The 8,985-nt window shown below is 38.8% G+C and overlaps 1 non-coding gene across 1 annotated transcript; it reads left to right on the forward strand.

Moving 5' to 3' along the window:
- The first annotated feature begins 6,195 nt into the window (after positions 1-6,195).
- On the forward strand, positions 6,196-6,306 carry LOC137721595 (small nucleolar RNA R71). Its single transcript, XR_011066666.1, has one exon. It is a non-coding gene; the product is annotated as a small nucleolar RNA R71 (small nucleolar RNA).
- The last annotated feature ends 2,679 nt before the right edge of the window (positions 6,307-8,985 follow it).

Genomic DNA, 8,985 nt, shown 5'->3' on the forward strand with positions numbered 1-8,985 from the left:
ATGATGATGAATGCATGTGCAAAGGAAGTGGATTTTCTGCAAATGCAAGGTGAATGTGCATGTGATTAAATTAAAAGATGAATGCATGTGAATATGTTGGAAATCTGATGAGTAATGCACGGCAAAGGTTGGAGATTGAATGTGTGTTGGTGTGGTTGAATGATTAAAGTGCATGTGGCTGATTTATGAAGGGGAAATGCAAAGGGGAAATCTGGAAATGGGAGAGGAGTCACGGCATGGGTGTTTTTGATTGATTATGGAGATGCATGTGGATTAAAGGAATGCATGTGCAATGAAGTGGATTTTCTGATTGCATGTGGAATGAATGATTTCTTGGTGAGGGAATGCATGTGTTGATTAAAGGGGGAATGACAATGAGTGCATGTGGAATGGCTGAAATGTAAAGGGGGAAATCACGGCCTTGGGGGTTTATGGATGGTTTTGGGGTTGTGATGCATGTGACTAAGGTTGGTTGATTGGGCTAGAGGTTTTGCATGGCTCAAAGGATTGTTTGATTGGGCTAGGCCCCTTTGTTTTATGTCCCAAGTGCATACAAGGCTTTCAAATTCGTCCAACACTTTGGCTCCAAGCATATGATATCCAATCCAATCTCTAATTTGCTCCAAAAGGCTCCAAAATGCATCCTTTTGCATACTTTGCCCTTAAATCCTGAAAATACATAAAACTAGCTTAAAAGACTACTTTACTAAAGAAACACAACGTAAATGCACGAGAACAAGCTATTTAAGTCGCATGAATATGCTCCTATCATGAATGGAGCACACAAATGGGTAGGGTTTAAGCCTTTTAGTAGTTAAACATGCATAGCCTAACATCATCTCATTGAGTTCATTCATGAATGATACTAAGTACATGGTATCTGCAAAGGAGAATGATTCTTAGCATCCAAACGAAATAGAAGTAATGAGATCATTTAAAGTGAAAAATGAAAGAAAAAGATAGGAGTAGAAACACTTTAAACCCTCTCAAAGAAGCAATTAGGCTCAAAATAACTCACTAGGGTAGTCTCCACTATTCTTCTTCCAGAATTTGAATATGGTACCTCTATCATCCTAATTTCAAGAGTTATAGCTTTATAAATGACAACAAGATGCAACTCTTTTCCATAGCAACCAAATCGTTTGTTTTCAAACATAACCCTCATATACATTCATATTAGCAAGCAAAACACACTTAACTAAAACAAACCCACACAAATTGAACAAAATGAAAGCAAAACACTCTTAACCAAACTAACACATAAAACAAATATAAACACAAACTTTCCATCCCACACCCCCAAACCTAACCTAAGCATTGTCCTCGATGCTTAAAATTGTATGCAAAGTAAATAGGCAAAGAATATGGAATGGAAATAACATAAACACAAAATAAGGAAAGAACACAAACCACACTAGGTTGCCTCCTAGCAAGCGCTTTATTTAATGTCTAGGCAAGTCATGGTAGTTTGTTCATGGCGTTGTAAACTCAAGAACATCCACAACTTGATACACTTGCTCTTCATCCACTTTATCCAAGTATGGTTTCAATCGCTGCCCGTTGACTTTAAAAGAAGTGCCATTCTTCATGTTCTCTATCTCCACAGCTCCATGGGGAAATGTTTGCAAGACTTTGAATGGTCCCACCCACCTAGACTTCAATTTTCCTGGAAAAAGTCTCAAACGTGAGTCAAACAAAAGTACTTTCATACCTTGGTGAAACTCCTTCCTTAGGATGACCTTGTCATGATAGAGCTTAGTCCGTTCCTTGTAGATTTTGGCATTCTCATATGCCTCATTTCTAAGCTCTTCCAACTCATTAAGTTGGAGCTTCCTTGCTACTCCAGCATCCTTGTAATCAAAGTTGAACTTCTTGATGGCCCAATATGCACGGTGTTCAAGCTCCATTGGCAAATGACAAGCTTTCCCAAACACAAGGCGATAAGGACTCATGCCAATGGGGGTCTTGTATGCTGTTCTATATGCCCATAGTGCATCATTTAACCTCAATGACCAATCTTTCCTTGTAGGGCTCACAGTCTTCATCAAAATGTTCTTGATCTCCCTATTGCTAATCTCCACTTGTCCTGAAGTTTGAGGATGGTACGGGGTTGCCACTTTGTGGTTGATGTTGTACTTCTTCATCAAGCATTCAAAAGGTTTGTTGCAGAAATGGCTGCCACCATCACTAATAATAGCTCTTGGGGTTCCAAACCTACAAAAAATCACATCTTTAAGAAAATTCAACACAACCTTATGATCATTAGTTCTTGTAGCAATGGCTTCAACCCATTTGGATACGTAATCCACTGCCACCAATATGTATAAGTAGCCAAAAGAGGATGGAAATGGTCCCATGAAATCGATTCCCCAAACATCAAAGAGTTCCACCACCAAAATGTTGTTCAATGGCATTTCATTCTTTCGACTAATGTTCCCCATTTTCTGGCACCTATCACATTTAGAGCAAAAATCAAAAGCATCTTTGAATAAAGTAGGCCAAAAGAAACCAGATTGTAAAACCTTTAGAGATGTCTTTTTGGCACCAAAATGGCCTCCACATGCCAATGTGTGGCTAAACGTTAGAATGCTTTGTTGCTCACTCTCTGGGACACATCTCCTAATGATTTGATCAGGGCAATATTTAAACAAATATGGTTCGTCCCAAACGTAGTGCTTTACCATGGCAAGGAACTTCTTTTTTTCCTGAAAAGAAAGGTCATTTCTCATTATACCACAAGCAAGATAATTAACAAAATCTGCATACCATGGTTCTTTTTCTTGAACAACAAGGAGTTGTTCATCTGGAAATGATTCATTTAGAGGCAAAGGTTTTCCAACTCCCTGGTTTTCATTAAGCCTGGACAAATGGTCAACCACAACATTATCACTGCCCTTCTTATCTCGAATTTCCAAGTCAAACTCTTGTAGTAAGAGTATCCATCTAATCAAGCGAGGTTTAGCATCTTTCTTGGTCATCAAATACCTAATGGTTGCATGATCAGAAAACACAATAACTTTAGATCCCACAAGATATAACCTAAACTTTTCTAAGGCAAAGACAACAGCAAGCAACTCCTTTTCAGTTGTGGAATAGTTAAGTTGGGCATCATGCAGAGTCCTGCTTGCATAGTAGATCACATGTGGAAGCTTGTTCACCCTTTGCCCTAAAACTGCACCAACAACATAGTCAGATGCATCACACATTAATTCAAAAGGTAACGACCAATCTGGTGCCATAATAATAGGGGCCGAGGTTAGTTCATTTTTCAAAATATTGAATGCATCCATACAAGCCTTATCAAAATGAAATGCAACATCTTTAGCTAACAGATTGCATAATGGACGAGTGATCATTGAAAAGTTCTTAATGAAACGACGATAAAAACCCGCATGGCCCAAAAAACTTCTTACTCCCTTCACAGTGGTGGGGGCTACCATATTGGTGATGACGTCAATTTTGGCTTTGTCTACCTCCATTCCTTTGCTAGAGATTACATGTCCCAACACAATTCCTTGTTTCACCATAAATTGGCACTTTTCCCAATTGAGAACCAAATTTGTTTCCTGACATCTTTGAAGTACTAACGATAGATGGTTAAGACATTCATCAAAAGAGGAACCAAACACTGAGAAGTCATCCATAAATACCTCAATGAACCTTTCTACCATGTCAGAGAAGATGGCCAACATACATCTTTGGAATGTTGCTGGAGCATTGCAGAGTCCAAAAGGCATTCTCCGGTATGCAAATGTGCCAAAGGGGCAAGTAAAGGTTGTTTTCTCTTGATCCTCCGGAGCGATTCCAATTTGATTGTAACCTGAGTAACCATCAAGAAAACAATAGTGTGAGTAACCTGCCAATCTCTCAAGCATTTGATCTATGAAAGGCATAGGAAAGTAATCTTTTCTAGTGCTAGAATTCAACTTCCTGTAATCGGTGCAAACACGCCAACTGGTCGTGGGCTTTGTGGGCACAAGCTCATTGTTTTCATTCCTCATCACAGTGATTCCCACCTTCTTAGGCACCACCTGAATAGCACTCACCCATTTGCTATCAGAAATGGGATATATGATCCCCACATCTAACAATTTCAACACCTCATTCCTAACAACTTCCTTCATGTGTGGATTGAGCCTTCTTTGTGGCTCACGGCTTGTTTTTGCTCCTTCCTCCAAAAGGATCCTATGCATGCACATGGTAGGGCTTATTCCCTTGATATCTGCAATAGACCAACCAAAAGCTGATTTAAACTCTTTTAACACCCTAATTAGTTTATCTTCTTCAATTGGGGTGAGATCAGAAGCTATGATAACTGGAAGAGTTTCAAAATCAGCTAGATATGCATATTTTAGATGTGGTGGAAGTGGCTTAAGTTCAAGTTTTGGTGCCTTAACAGTGGAAGGAGTTAGATGTGATATTGATGATTCTAAAGGCTCAAAACGAGGTGAAACATTCAAAGGATACAATGCCAATGCTTCCAAGGCAGCTACTTCTTCCATGAGTGCATCTTCTTCATCAAACTCATCTTGAGATTGACTCAAAACAGTTTGTATGGGTTCATTCGATTGTGCCTGCAAGAACTTAGAGAATACAAGTGAATCAAGCACATCAATGGCATAACAATCAAGAGATGAAGAAGGATGAGCAAGAGATTCAAACACTTTGAATTGAACTGTCTCTCCTAACACTGTCATAGTGAGGAGTTCATTTTGCACATCGATGATGGTCTTGGCTGTGGCCATGAAGGGTCTCCCAAGCAATATTGGCAACTCACGATCATGTATAGGAGCTTCTTCCATGTCCAACACTACAAAATCTGCAGGCAAGATTAGTTTATCAACTTGAACTAGAATATCTTCTACTATACCTCTTGGATATTTAACTGATCTGTCTGCAAGTTGTAATGAAATGGTGGTGGCTTTCAAATCTCCCAAACCTAGTTGAAGGTACACTGAATAAGGCATTAAGTTGATGCTAGCACCCAAATCAAGCATTGCCTTCTCTACTTTCTTGTCCCCGATGGTGATGTTGATAGAGAAACTTCCTGGGTCCTTGAGCTTTGGTGGAAGTTTTCTTTGCAAAACTGCACTCACATTCTCAGACACCACTACCTTCTCATGTGGTCCATACTTCCTTTTGTAGCTGTTTAACTCCTTGAAGAACTTCCCATATGCCGGCATGTTCCTAATGACATCAAGCAAAGGTAAGTTAACATTCACTTTGCTTAGTATATCAAAAATTTCTTTGAATGACTTATCCTGCTTGCTCTTGGCAAGTCTTCCAGGGAATGGTATTGGTGGAGTGTATGGTTTCTCGGCCTTGTGAAGATTTGGTGCTTCTAGTGAGGAAGTGGCATGGCTTGGTTCCTCAATTGATTTCTCATTGTCTCCTTGAGTGACACCTGCATTCACATGATCATATTCATTAGTAACTTCATTGTCAACTCTATTATCAATAACCTTACCACTTCTAAGTGTAGTGATTGCTTTGGCTTGCTCTTGGTTCATTTGGAGTATCACGGGTTGGCTTGGAAACTTCCCAACCTCTCTTTGGTTCAAGGCATCTGCAATCTGCCCCAATTGTGTCTCCATTTTGGTTAGGGCGGCTGAATGTTGTTGGAGTGCGCTATTGGTGGAATGTTGGAATTGCAAGGTGTTTTGGGCTGACAATTTAACCGTGTCCTCAAGGGTAGTGGCAGTTTTTGGTTGGAAATTTTGGATTGGATTGTTGTTCTTCCATGAAAAGTTGGGATGATCTCTCCAACTCGGGTTATATGTGTTGGAATACATATCATTCCTTGGCCTTTGGTTGTAAGAATTCATGAGGTTCACTTGCTCTTGAACATACTCGGGATAAGCCTCCCTAGATGGACATTGGTGAGTAGGATGGTTTGGTATGTTGCAAATGGCACACACTTCATTTGCTTTTGGCACCATGTTGAGCGCGGATTCAAGCTTCCTTTCTAGGTTAGCTACCTGCAACAAAAGCTCATGATTAGAACTTGTTTCATAAACTCCAACTTTCTTACCCCTTAAATCTTTGTGTTGAGCATTAGACCCCAACATCTCATAAATGTTATATGACTCTTGAGCATTCTTTTTCTTCAATGCTCCACCTGCTGCATTATCAACAGTTGATTGACAATTTTGGGTTAGTCCATCATAGAAAATTTGCATTTATAAGTGAAAAGGTAACCCATGGTGTGGACATTGTATCAAGAGGCCTTTAAAACGCTCCCAACACTCATTGAAAGGTTCACCATCATCTTGTTTGAAGTTGAAGATTTGTCCCCTTAATGTGGCTGTCTTTTGAGTGGAAAAGAACTTCTCCAAGAACTTCTTAGCCACGGCATCCCATGTGGTGAGGGAACCTGGTGTTAGAGTCATCAACCAACTCTTGGCCCTATCTTTCAAGGTGTAAGGAAACACTCTCATCCTCAAATTTGCTTCACTTACTCCCTGCAAAGGTAAACCACTCACAACATTGTAAAACTCTTTAATATGAGCTAAAGGGTCTTCATTAGGTAAGCCATAAAATGAAGGAAACATATGGAAATGTGAAGATTTGAGATCATAGTTTCTAGCTTCTGTGGGCAGCAAGATGCATGAAGGTGAATTTGGTATGATTGGTTGAGCAAAGTCCTCCAAAGCTCGAAGTTCATCTTCGTTGCCCGCCATCTCTTCCTCTCTTGCCCAATCAAATTGCTCAGATTCTTTACTTGTTGAACTAGGTGAATTCCCTTCCTCTTCCTCACGGTTAAAGGATGAACTTGATGGCACAAAGTTGTCCAAAGTGTGGCCCTTTAATCTTTCAATTCTTTGGCCTAACTCAACAAGTTTATTTGACATATACTACCTGAAACAAAGTAACACAAGTGTGAATGAAAATCAAGAAGCAAACAACAATGAAAAGAACAAAAATAAACTTAAAAACGTTTGAAAAGACTCAAGGGATGTGGAACTAAACACTTAGAACACTTAAACAATCCTAAAACCCAAAACAGCAACTAGAAGACTCAAAATTGCCTAAAAAACACTTTCTGGGCAGTTTTGAGCACCTACACTAATTTGGACGAAATTGGATGGAAACTTGAATCAAAACACTTATAAACACAAATCAAAACACTTTCTAACTAATTTGGACAAAACAAAGTCTCAAAGGACTCAAAACAGATTCACAAGACTCAAAACAAGCTAAAAACTCTCAAAACTGCCTAAAAACACAAACTGGGCAGTTTTGACACTAAACTCAACTCTGGACGAAAATTAGGTTTGAGCTTGACTCAAAATGCTTCAAAACACAAGATAAGACAGATTCTAAGCCTAAAACTTAACAAACTATAGGGAGAAATTGTATTTGGACGAAATGCATTTAAATGGACAGATTATAACGAAATCAGATTGTAAAGCAAGTTGATGTAAACCAATGGATAATGGAATGGCTAAGGGATTCTTTTCCACACTTAAAATTGTATGCAACTTAAATCAACTTCCAGTTATCAATTTGACAAGTTATGAACCTTGACACTAATCAAAATAACAAACAAGCAAACAAGCAATTACAAGGGACTGAAATCAGTCCCCGGCAACGGCGCCATTTTTGTTGATGTATAATTCCTTCCTAATGCTAGAATATATTTAGTATAATGGCATAAGTAAGGGTGTCGAATCCACAGGGACTAATTGGACCTATGTAACTACTTGTTTGCAAGAACTCTAAGAAATGAATCAAACTAATCAAATTGGGCAGATTTGGCTTTGTTACTTGAAAGCATAAATAAAAAGAAGTAAACACAACCAAATGAATCAACAACTAATAAAATGAGGTAGTATCAATGGAAATGAAGCTAGGGATTCGATTTCACCATTGCTTAACTAAGTCCATGTTTGTCAAGTTAGTTTGTACTCATACATCTACCTATTTCTTGAGTTTGTTTCACTTGGATATGATCAACCATATGATGTGTGGATTTGATCAAATGTCTCTAATCATGAACCTAATTGTGATGTGCAACTTTGGTTCATAATCAAGATTTTGTAAAGTACAAGAAACTTTCATAAAACCAAAGGGAATAACTTGGCAGGATGTGTGCTAAACACTCCCTTCATTCATTCACATATCTACCAAGATTATGCATGATGTGTGTCTTAATCTTGGCTACACAACTTAGTGATTAATTCAAATGATGATCAAACATTAAAATCAACACACTAAATCACCATTAAAACAGAAAATGAACCAAGAAATAGATGGACAAACTGAGCATTCTAACTTGATTACATGGCAAACTTTGCAAGGCTACATCGAATCCCTATAGATAGATTAGTTACAATTCATGTTTACAGAATGTTTAACATAAAAATACACAACATGAATGAACATAGAATTAAGGAGAAAGAACCCTTGAAGTAAAACTGATGTTGAATCTCTTGAAGAGTTGCCTTCGATGTTGGTGCTCCAAATGTGTTTGTAAATGAGGGTGGAGAAACTAATGTCGAATGGTTTCTGTGAGTGGTACGTAAATGGAGAGAAATGGACAGTTTCTGTGAAAGGGAGAGAGTGTCGAATGCAATGGAATGGAGAGGGAGAATGAGAGTGAATGGGGTACGAAATTAGAGCCAGAATGGTGTTTCTAATCCAATTAATCCGGGAGAGGGAATGAGTGAGTCTTGGTGCATTTCTGAATGAGTCTAATGATGGAGAGACAATCAGATTGGATCTACCATTTGTTTAACTCAGATGGCAGTGCATAAGTGATGGAAATGATTGTGTTTCTGAGATGGTAGACTCACGGCCTGGACATGATCTGCAAGGCAATGTTAATGTATTCAAAGAAGCACATGCTCTTGCTGCCACAAGTGAGTGGAACCTGCAAAGGTGACTTGGACCACCAGAAAATGCTTTGTAAAAATCTGGAAAGGAGAAGGGATCACACGGCATGGACTAAGAATGATTGATTTTCTGGAATAATGGGTGAATAAC

Source organism: Pyrus communis, chromosome 16, assembly GCF_963583255.1.
Source record: "Pyrus communis chromosome 16, drPyrComm1.1, whole genome shotgun sequence".
NCBI lineage: Eukaryota > Viridiplantae > Streptophyta > Magnoliopsida > Rosales > Rosaceae > Pyrus > Pyrus communis.